Here is a 12,109-nt window from a genome sequence, read left to right on the forward strand (position 1 = left end):
AAAGCTGGTGCCAGCTTTTCGTGCACTTCTTGCTTTGTGCTATCTGCAGTCAGGCGTCTCAGGCACAGGCAGGGCAGCGCTAACAAGTTGCTTGAAAACTTTGCAGCTTTGTGTTCTGCGGCGGTCTAGCAGAGGACAGAACAGCTCAACAGATGAAGGATGGATGTTGAGGGGTGAGGAGAGTGAATCCACCCCTTTTCTCTGCTGGGAGAGTCACTTGATCTCTCTATGGTCCTATTATAACATGCCACCTTTTTTTCTTTGTCGGGATGCTTTGAGGAGCCAAAGGGTCTTTCAGGCAGTGGGATATAGAATGCTGTGTCACCGTGAGGCTAGAAATGTACCCTGTGGTGACACACCAGCTGCCTGCCCTCTCTTCCAAAAACCGCTGCATGTATTTTTGACAATGGGATTTAAAGTCCCACAATTTGTTCCTGAGCTTGATGAAGTGAACGTGATGGCCTGCCACGGGGTATGTCCCTGATACTGTGGGCAGGCAGAAAATCTACTGGGTTTTAGCTAGCCACCTTTTCACTGCAGAGATTTGTGGGGGATGAAACTGAAAGTACCTCTGCAATGAGTGCAGCCAGATTTTGAGTGCCTGTGCACTAGCTACAACCTGTGTTGTTCTCGGATTAGTCTTTACCCTGAGCTCAAACCACTGTGTGAAAACCCAGCTATTGGTAGAGAGTGAACAAATGGTTATCCCTATCGCTGCGTTACTTGGAAAGTGCTTTGAATTCACGTACAGAATTGCCTGAATAGGCTTTGTGGGGCCTGGGAGGATTTTTATCGTAGGATTTTTAGTGCTTGTTGGCTTTTTTAGCGCTTGTTGGCTTGGCCCTAGTATTGGCATGGCTGCAGGGCAGGGAGGTTTTGTGAGCACTCCCTGAAAACAGTGAGGACCCAGTGGCTTCCCTTCGGAGAGCTGAGCTGAAAATGATTGTAATGAATGGGAGGGGATCAGGCGGAAAGCTGATTCTGCACAAACTGTTTTGTTTAAAAGTGTGGTTTAATGCCACTGGTAGGTTCTGCAGTGCAGACAAAGCCCTGCTTTAAAAAAAAAAAACAAAAAAACCAAACAAAAAACCCCACAATGAACAGCGTTTGGGAAATAGAATTCAAAATGCCAATAGCAGGCTGCAGTGAAGGGTTTGTCTTGTCTGTTGGCTAACCCTGACCTATCTGAACTATTGTTCCTCGTTGTGGCAAACCCTCATTGCTATGAGCTCTCTGCAAACACACGCCAGGCACTGATTTCTGGGGCTTCGAGTGAGAGAAGAGAGGCAGTTATTGTTCCTCTCCTCAGTTCAATGACTAGTGAAGTGGTTCCTGTGTATAAATAGCATAAAGTGCTTTGGGATCCTTCAGGATAAAGGAGGCCTTATGACATACAAGAGGATGTTGTTTGACGCAGAAGGAGTTCCCGCTGGTCATGCAGTGTGTGCCTGCCTTCCAGCTCCTGATGGGGACTGGGTGCTTGGAGGGGCCGTTTGCTTCCCTGGTTATCCACTTCTGGGAGCAGCAGATGGGGGCTTTCTGCTCTTAGGATGTGGTTTGTTAGGACCAGAAAGCCCTGTGAAGGGTTTTTTGTTTGCTTTGTAGTGGAACAGTAGACACACACACAGTCCTGCGCACGCTCGATCGCTCTTTCTTTCTCTCTCACACTTTCTTTTTCTTAATGGTTGTGAAATTGGTTTTATGCTAAGGTCCCTTTTATCCTCAAGGATCACAAAACCAGCCATCACTTTGCCCAGGTTTGCCTAACTCCCTCATAAAATACTTAATTCGCAGGTATGTGTGTGGTGCTGAACATGTAAATCCTTGCTGAGTTTGAAATTTATGCTCATTGTTATTTGTGCTTCAGTAAGTCCCTCCCCTGGGGAGTAAACAGTCTTGAAAAAATCAGCGGAAGGGCTAAGTGCTCTTCTCCGGAGAGACAGCTCTTGTCTCCAAGAGCAGGCAGCTCCTCAGGTGTGTTAGGCACACAGTTCCTCACTGGATACCTGACTGTCATCAAAATTAGCAGGAGTTAAGGGTCTACATCTCTCTTGAGGGGTCAATTAAAATATAGCAGCTAGAGCTGGGGTAGAAGAAAGGAGGGATTTAGCAATGTCCTGAGGGGCGACAGCAGGACTGTGATGTGCCTGTGGAGATGATGCGTAGACCCAGAGGGTGTGAGGTGAGATCCTGCCAACTTGCCAGGATGGGATCTTGCTTATCCTAAGTTCTTTAGAAAGGTTGAGAGGCAGGGCCAAGCAGGGTCTGCCAAAGATGGCCAAGAGGTCTTACTTGTTGAATGTAGGTGGCTATCTAAGTTGTCTCCACCTCTCCCAGAACCGCTGTGCACATTCCTGGTAGGAGCAGGTGATGTGGCTGGAAAACATTGCTTTGTATTCCTGACTTCTCAGCAGCCCCTCAAGGCTCCGGGCGAGATCCTTTTGCCTGTACTGCAAGGAAGATGACTCCATGCCCTCAGGAGCCCGTAATCAGTTTAGATAAAGGCAGAAGGAGATAAAGGCACTTTCCAAGCTGTGGTCTGGGGAATCTTATTCAGCAGTGCCAAATGAGTTCAGCTTCCAGGTGAAGGGTCAGGGAGGAGGGTTTTGGACCAAAATCTGTTCCGTGTGCTTGCCCCCCGCCCCCAAGTATAAATGACAATTCCTGAGAAGGAGCTTCTGTGCCTCACTGGATGTCTGGCTCGTGTTTTGCCTTCTCCCCAGCCCTAGAGGCACAAGTACTTTGACTTTCCAGCACGTTCCAACATGCTGAGATGGAAAGCAAAGCATTCAACTTCGCATCCTGAGTTGGCTTTCTCTTCTGAAAGGGCGGGAGTGTGGGAGCAGCTTGAAGCAGATGAATAAATGGTAGGGCACAAGGGCTGCTGGAGGAGAGTTTGGGTCCAGCTTTGGGACTGAGGATGTTTCAGAGCTATTGCTTGCTTTGCAGGTGACCGCACTGCCTGTGCCTTCCCTCCTGTCCCTAGTTCCTCAGAAAGCTCCCTTGTCTGATCTTTACTGTAATTAATGATTCCAGGACTTCGTTTGGGCTGCTTCTCAATGGCTCAAGTGCTGGTATTTCCACTGTTTCTCTCAAAAGATGTTTTTGTGGTCTAGAGGCTACATAGTAATGTGAGCCAGCAAGTTTCTGGCTCTTACCAGAGCATTCCTTTTCATAGGGAATGGAAGCAGGGGTAATCCAAGCCGATGATAAATGAAGGTGTGTTGCCTGTGCTATACTAGGTAAAGGCCTGCAGGAACCTCCTCTTGAAGATAATAGGAAGTTAAAATGGTTATGAATTGTGTTAAATTTGATCCACTAGTAAAAAGTAACTTTTTTCTCTTCCTGGGTGGTTTGCAAACACCCTGTTATCCCACCCGGACACCTCAGTACTAGTGCTTCCATATACTGGTACGGGCAATAGATTGGAGTTTAAGCCTTAGGCTGTGAAGTAAGTTAGTGTCAGGATGTAGATGAAAGGATCATTAATTCGGTATCTAAACAGACAGGTTAGGGAGGAAGAACTGCTGTTCTCTTTCACCTCTCCATCCTGCTGCCTGCAATGCCAGTGGAAATGGATTGTGGGGAGAATCAAACCTGCCTGTTGTGGGATGAGGGTGAGGTGGCTGAGGATGTGGCAGTACAAATGATTGCAAAAAGTTTGGGACCCTCTGCCTTAGAAAAGCAGTACAGCACCCTTATTCAGCCTAGCTGCCTCCACAGAAGTGCCAAGCTGTGGGATGACTCGCCAAGGTTAGAAGGACGGGGTGCTGGCAAGGGCCCTCAACCTGTAGCTCTGTGATGTGCTGGGTACCCTGGAGCACACTTGAAGTCTTACCAAGATGAGGCAGGGGCTCCTGAGGTAATAGGAGCCAACAGGGAGACACCAGTGAAATACCTCCAAGAATTAAGGTGTGTTCCTCTAAAAAGGTGATGTGGGCAACAGCCCAGCTGAAGTGCCTCTGCACCAATGCACACAGCGTGGGCAACAGACAGGAGGAGTTGGAAGCCACTGTGCTGCTGGAAATCTATGATCTGCTTGCCATGACTGAAACTTGGTGGGACAAATCCCATGACTGGAGTGTGGCTGTCAATGACTACAAGCTGTTCAGAAGGGACAGGCAGGGCAGGAGGGGTGGGGGGGTTGCCCTCTATGTCAAGAAATAGATGGAGTGTGAAGAGCTGTCTCTGAGGAATAGCGATGAGCCGGTTGAAGCCTTATGGGTAAGATTTAGAGACCGAGGCAACAAAGGGAACCTTGTGGTTGGCATTTACTACAGGCTGCCTGATCAAGGGGAGCCCGATGAAGCCTTCTTACTCCAGCTTCAGGAGGCTTTGCGCTCACAGGCTCTCGTCCTCCTGGGGGACTTCAGCCACCCCAGCATCTGCTGGGAAAGTACCACAGCAAGCTGTAGGCAGTCCGGGAGACTCCTGTAGTCCAGAACATTGAGGGTAGCTTCTTAAGGAAGGTAGTAGACAGCCCTAACAGAGGGGATGAGTTACTGGACCTGTTGGTGACCAACACAAGTGAGCTAATCAGTAACGTCAAGATTGGAGGCATCCTGGGCTGCAATGGTCGTGCGCTCGTGGAGTTTGCAGTCCTGAGGGATATGGGTCAGGTGAAGAGTAAAGTCAGGACCCTAAATTTTAGGAAAGCAAAATTCCAGCTGTTAAAGGAGTTAGTCAATAGGACCCCCTGGGAAAATGTCCTCAGGGATGAGGGAGCAGAACAGAGCTTTCCATAGAGTGCAAGAGCTCTCGATCGCTGTGTGTAAGAAATCAGGAAGGGAGGGCAAGAGACCTGCATGGATGAGTCAAGACCTGCTGGTCGAACTAAAGGACAAGAAGGAAATGCACAGGCAGTGGGAGCAGGGACAGGCATCCTGGGAAGGGTATAGGGATGCTGCTTGCTTGTGTAGGGATGGGGTCAGGAAGACCAAGGCATGGCTGAAGCTGAACTTGGCAAGGGATGCAAAGAGCAAGAGCAGCTTCTACAGGTATGTCAGCCAGAAAAGGAAGGTCAAAGAAAGTGTGTGCCCCCCATGATGAACATGACTGGCAAACTGGTAACAGTGAACGAGGAGAAGGCTGAGATACTCAGAAACTTTTTTGCCTCAATCTTCAATGGCAACCTTTCTTCCCACACCTCTTGAGCAGATCAAACTCAAGGTGAGGACTGAGGGAGCAAAGTCACTCCCACTGTAAGAGAAGATCAGCTTTGTGACCACCTGAGGAACCTGAACTTACACAAGTCTATGGGACCCAACGAGATTCATCCCAGAGTCCTGAGGGAACTGGTGGACGTAGTTGCCAAACCACTCTCCGTGATATTGGAAAAGTCATGGCAGTCAGGTGAAGTCCTCGGTGACTGGGAAAAGGGAAACATTGAGCCCATTTTTAAAAAGGGTAGAGAGGAGGAGCCTGGGAGCTGTCAACCTGTCAGCCTCACCTCTGTGCCTGGGAAGATCATGGAACAGAACCTCCTAGAAGCTGTGTTAAGGCACATAGAGGACAGGGAGGTGATTAAGAGACAGCATGGCTTTGCAAAGAATAAGTCCTGCCTGATCGACCTAGTGGCCTTCTCTGATGGAGTGACTACATCAGTGGACAAGGGAAGAGCTGTGCATGTCATCTGTCTGGACTTCCGTAAGGCCTTTGACACAGGCCCCCAAAACCTTCTCTCTAAATTGGAGAGTTACGGATTTGATGGATGGACTGTTCAGTGGGTGAGGAATTGGCTGGATGGTCACATGCAGAGAGTAGCGGTCAATGGCTCAATGCTCAGATGGAGGCGGGTGACAAGTGATGTCCCTCAGGGGTCCATACTGGGAACAGTGCTGTTTAATATCTTCATCGATGACATGGACAGTGGGATCGAGGGCGCCCTCAGCAAGTTTGCAGATGACACCAAGCTGAGTGGTGCAGTTGGGTACAGGATGCCATCCAGAGGGACCTGGACAAGCTTAAGAAGTGGTCCCACGTGAACCTCATGAGGTTCAACAAGGCCAAGTGCAAGGTCCTGCACCCAGGTCAGGGCAGTGCCTGGTGTCAATACAGTCTGGGGGATGAAGGGATGGAGAGCAGCCCTGCCAAGAGGGACTTGGGGGTGCTGGTGGATGAAACCTGGACATGGGTCGAGTGTGCACTCACAGCCCAGAAAGCCAACTGCATCCTGGGCTGCATCAGGAGCAGCGTGGCCAGCAGGTCGAGGGAGGGGATTCTGCCCCTCTGCTCTGCCCTTGTGAGACCCCACCTGCAGTTCTGTGTCCAGCTGTGGAGTCCTCAGCACAGGAAAGACATGGACCTGCTCGAGCAGGTCTGGAAGAGGGCCACAAAGATGATCAGGGGGCTGGAGCACCTCCCCTGCGAGGACAGGCTGAGAGAGTTGGGGTTGTTCAGTCTGGAGAAGAGAAGGCTCTGGGGAGACCTTATAGTGGCCTTCCAGTACTTGAAGGGGGAGCTACAGGAAAGGTGGGGAGGGACTCTTGATCAGAGAGTGTGGTGATAGGACAAGGGGTAATGGTTTTACACCTAAAAGAGGGGAGATTCAGACTAGATACGAGGAAGAAATTTTTTAAGATGAGGGTGGGGAGACACTGGCACAGGCTGCCCAGAGAGGTGGTAGAAGCGCCATCCCTGGAAACGTTTGAGGTCAGGCTGGATGGCGCTCTGAGCAACCTGATGTAGCTAAAGATGTCCCTGCTCATTCCAGGGGGGTTGGACTAGATGGCCTTTAAAGGTCCCTTCCAACCCAAACCATTCCCTGACTCTATGATAAATGTAGTAAGGTTGTAGAGAAATAACTCCTGTTAAGTTTAAAGGCACCTTCCTGTAGCTTCTTGCTTATCTGAGGGAGGTACTGTGCATTTATTCTGGGAGGTTGAAGCCTTGCTTTCGGAGGGCTGGCAGCAGCAGGTGAATTCAGGGGAGCTGTTTTCCATCAGAGCCTGCCGTGGTGCTTAGGACCTGTGTCTTGATTAAAGACTCTATTAAAAAGAGGACTTGATGGCAAAGTATATTATCAAATATTGATTCCCAGAATAATCTTTGACATAGTTCATGGTTCTCTGTATCTCTCTTCTTTTTCAGCTTTCTGCTTTCCTGATACAGCAGAGGACCAGAGGCAGCAAGAAGAGAGGAGGTGGAAGAAAGCGCTTGAAGAGGATTGAACATTTGCACTGGTGCTGGGAGCTGCTTTAGTGGTGAAAGGTTAGTGTCAAGACTGTTGACCCATGTTGGCTGTCAGTTTGGGGTAGATAATGGCACTCGATAGTTGTGTAAATTGGAGCTCTTCACCTGCAAGTTTTAGAGCTCCTCTCCTGGGAAAGCTTTACTTAATGACTTCTGGCTGCTTTCTGGGCTGTATGAGATGTGCTGGCAAGTTGATAAGCAGCTGGAGGCCCTTTCTGAGGATGTTCAGTGGGGTAGGTAATGTTTTCATCTTACAGAGAGGGAAATTAGAGAGGTCATGCTTTCAAAGGTTCGAGTTCAGCCTTGCTGGAGGACTTCAGTCAGTTTGCTGAAGGTAACAGGTTATTGGCCCACGCCTACATTGCACATACCAAGGGGAGGACGTGTGCTTTGTTTGCTAAGAGCTGCCTCAGGGCCAGGATTATCTGGCCCAGCTCAGACAGACTCCAGCTGATCCTTGCCCTCCAGGCCAGCAGATGCCCACTGGGTGCTGTATTGGCAGGGGGCTGATGATGTTGGACTTGCAGCCCTTTGGAAGCTGCCCTTGCTTAGCAGCATAGCTGCAGCGGGATTTCCTGCAGCAAGTCTTTCTTGTGTGTGTTGGCAAAGGTGTTAGAAGTTGTCTCACTTCTGGCATACAAGTTATCTATGAAATAGATGTCTCTGATGCGCTGGATACCAATTTTCTTGCCATCATTCAAAAACTAATACTTAAAAATAATTATGCTTTTAATGGCCTGGGAGCTATTTCATTTACTTTGGCATTGTTTCTTCCCCATCCGTCAGATGCTGCTTTGGGGCAGGTTGTGCAGAAAAAGCCTGCAGGCCTGGCTTTCTTTGCTGTTTAATTAAGTACTGTTACTGTGCAAGTTGAGGCAAATGTACCAAGCAACGTCTGTGATGACTAAACGGCTGTCTGGCCAGCAGGAGTGTGTGTGTGTGTGCGTGCCACGTGCTTTCTGAGCTGGGATGTGGGGGTGTGCCTGTATGTGCCTTTGGGCCTGCAAATAAAAGCTCAGTGGTCTGGTGTGGGGTAACCAGAGCCGGTCCTGCCATGGAGGTTTTAGGTGGCTCAGCACAACAAAACAGCTGCTTATGCAGTGCTCAGCACCCAGAACGGCAGCCAAACTGCTCAATTTCTGGTGCATTCCTGTTGTCATGTTTGTCCTGAGGGTTCAGTCTCAGTAGGATGAGAGCCCAAGAAAATCAGGCTGTGGAATAGTTTTACTTTTGAGGTGACTCCTGCCTTGCCTGGCAGTCATGCACTGTGTGTTCTTACCCAGCTGAGAGGTTGTGGCTTGCAGTCAAACTGCCCAGGATGAGCTCGCTCTCTTTTTTCTTTTTTTGAGATGGTTGTACAGGTAGGTCATCTTTTCCTTCTTGCTGTTCATGCAGGTGCTCCGCTATTGCTCCATTCTCTCGTACTTCATTACTAGCATCTCTCAATCTTTGATGTGTTTGAGCCAGCATGCCTCACAAATGGTTGCCAAAATGGCTTTACCAAACAGTCCTGTCATTATAAGTATGGATTTTACTAACCCCAAAAAATGTCATTCCATTTCACTGGCCAAAGTAGCCTATACTGGCAAAAGCACTTCTGAGGCAGTAAAATTGTGTTGCTGTAGGGCTTTTGCCAATTCATCATTCACCTGGAGCCTGTCGTGCCTCACAGCTGGCATTCCTCTGTCAGCAGGAGTTCTTGGTGCGGATCCTTCCAGCGTCACTGGGTTTAGAGAAAGATGAGGATCCTGCACTGGGGAGGAAGAGCAGAGGCAAGGGACAGACTAAGGGACTTGCTCAAGGCCATGCACAAAGTCTGTGTCAGAGTGAAGAATTGGATTCAAGCTGTTCAACTCCCAGTTTCTTGAATTAATCTTCATGCTCTTACCCTCCCTTCCATGTGCAAGTTCTGCTGCACTGAGTTTGTCCTTGTTTTCTCCTCCCATTTTTTTTACTTAGAGCATTGTTTCTCCTTGTCACATTGCAGTGTGTGTGGGCATACTAGGAGCCTGTTGTTGATTTCTGGTGAATTACGTAAAACTACCTCTCTTCCTTGTATGTCTAAATTTCACAGCCTGTATCCCATGTTCACTTGCTTAAATTTAACTAGGTGGTGAAGCTACTGTGTGTTGGACTGGACCAAGTCAACTTCATTATGGAAGTGCTTTTGGTCTTCTAACCTCTTTTTAATTTAGCAAAGCACTTCCCATTATGAAGCTCATGTCTAATTAATATGTTTTTATCACTTGTAAATACACCTCTGTGGCATAGGTGCCATTTCCTGTCCACTGGAGAGCTCGTTCATAATTATTGATGTGATTCAGAATAGACTTTTGCCTTGGTGTTTTAAAATAGAATATAACCACGTGTGTCAATGTTGCTGCTTCTCGTCTGGTTTCAAGAGTGATTCGTGTCACTTCTGAGGTCTGTTACAAAGATGACTGAAGCCAAGAGACCCTGGTCACATCAGTGAATTCAGGATGAATTCAGGATTCATCCTGACGCTGTGGCACACATCAACACCTCTGTGCTTTTTCAGACCACGAGGCTTAGAGCCTGAAGTCACCCTTAGCCTGCGAGGCACATTGTGGCTCCCCTCTCCACTGCCTGGGCTCTTCGGAAGAGGCATTTCACCAGTGTCTCCTGCCCTCCCTTGCTTTCCCTGAAGACCAGCATAGCTCCCTATAGCCTGACCCTGGCGTTGCAGGCGATGGGAGGCAGCAGGCCACCCTGTGTGAGGCGAGGAGCACAAGCACAGGACTTCCAGAAAGAGGGTCTGGAGAGAGCTGCCTTTAGCTGAATAGCTCGCTGTGTGAGTCGTGAAGCATGCAGAGGCAGCCACTGCCATCAGCTCCGCTCCTGGCCAGGAAGGTTAGCTCGAACAGGAGACAGCCCTGATTGCTTTCTGATTCATGGGCTGCCGTCCCTGCGTGAATCACCCTGCTTTATAAACCTGCAGCTGTTCCCTGCCAGCTTTCTGGAAATGGGCAGGTCCTCCCCTCCCAGAGCTGAAGCCCAGCTGCCTGGAAGGCCTGTACATGGTGCTCGGTGGAGCAGGACCTGCGGTCTTGAGGGGAGTTACAGGCTGTCTGTCATCTGAGTGCAGGTATGGTCTCAGCTGTGTGTCTGCCGGGTCCTTCCCCAGGGTAAGGTGCAGCTTGGTTTGGGATTTCTGAGCTCTCGGATCCCAAGGAGGGACAAGTTAGCATTCCTCGCTAGGGCCCAGAGCCTGCTGTAGGTGATACATGGAAATACTTGTAGTGGCTTTTTTTTTGGTGGGGGACATGCTTTGAGGGGAAGGGGAAAGGTTCCTGAAATCCTCTGGAGCAAGAGGGGAACCTAGGTCGAGGAGCCAGCCCCAGGACAGCGAGCGTTGTTGCCGTCCCCTGGCTATCAGTGGTATGAACCAGGGTCAGTCTCGGCAAACCTGTGGTGCGTTTTCCATTGTGCACAGCCCTGATGTTAGAAGAGGGGGACAAAGAGCCAAGCAGAGCCCTTAGAGTCTGTTACTGGGGAGTGCCTCTTGCATCGGGGCTGAGGTCCCTGTTTTGGGTTGTGCAGGCGCATGTGGCTGTGGGAGCCCGCCTCGCTGCTCCCATTCCTGTTCTGTGGCTAAATAAAGCCTCTGGGCGCTGTAAATCTGTCACCTTCCATCAACATTGCGTTCACGGGGCGTCTTCTCATGGAGAGCTTACAAGTCTGTTCAGCACATACGGTACCACCAGCATCCATTCCTCCCCACTGCCCTGGGCGTTTTTGTGCTGCAACATGGTAATTAATCTGAGCATTGCTAGAGGTTCCGATCTCTTCTGAAGATAGCTCTGAAGAGTTATTCTCCTTGATATATGCCACCATCTCAGAGCTGCTCCCTTTGCCAGTGAAACAGCCTTCTGCTGCCAACTGTTGTTGCCAGATGTTATTCTAGAGAAAAATGTTTTCTTGTGAAATGGCAACAGGGGACAGGCATGGATGGGACTGCTGGCATGTTCTCGCCCTTGCCTTCCCTGTTAGCTCCATTTATTAGTTTCTAAAGCACAGGCCTGGCTGGGGTTTTTGAGTGGGCTGGCATGAAGCAAAGGGAAACAGTTCCCTGCAAATAAAATACGATTATGTTGCAGAATGGGCAGCTGCTGTTCCCAGCCCTGGTTCATCTGTCTCTGAAGGCAGATGTTAGCAGTGTAGCAGCAAAGATAATAATGACTGACTGACCCAACCTGATAGCTGCTTGGTGTGCAGCCTGGCTGTGCGTACCCTTGGCTCGCTTGCTTTACTGCCAGCTGTTTTGCAGTGGGCTTGCCAAGGTCCATGAGCGTCTTTACTGCATGGCTGGGTTGCAGCTGCAGTGGGTCCCTGGAGGAAGCTCGCCTCACTTGTGGGAAGAAGTTGTGTAACCTAAGTGAGCATGAGCTCCGTACCTCTGGAAAAGGGGAGAGGCTGTTTGCCTGCTGGCTTTCAAGGGAATTGCTGCTTTAGGAAAGCCTTTTGCTCTGATATGGGTGCAAGATGTTTGCGTCATTCCCTGCCGGCTGGCAGGGGAGGAAAGGGATGATGTTTTAATTGAATGCAGGAGAGGTGGTGTGGATTTGGTTGCACTTCTGCAAACTGCCTCACACAGGTGATGCTGGCAGGGATGCTCTGGGCAGTGCTTTTGTCCAGTCTGCCTGGTCAGGCAGTGGTGAGAATGGTTTTATTTTTTTTGAGAGGTTCAGACCTTGTGACATCAACAGGAGGCAGAGAAGTGACATGGAGCTGCACTTGCTGCAGACCTACTTCTGAGAAACTTGTTCAGGGGTGTAACAGATCTGTAACACTGCACTGGGACTGACCCACAATGAAGTCCCATTCATTATGTATCTGCAGTGGCATTTTACACTGTCGGATCATCTAAAGCTGGTGGTTATGTAGCTGGGACAGCTCC

This window comes from Leptosomus discolor, chromosome 12 (genome assembly GCF_034619465.1).
Source record: "Leptosomus discolor isolate bLepDis1 chromosome 12, bLepDis1.hap2, whole genome shotgun sequence".
NCBI lineage: Eukaryota > Metazoa > Chordata > Aves > Leptosomiformes > Leptosomidae > Leptosomus > Leptosomus discolor.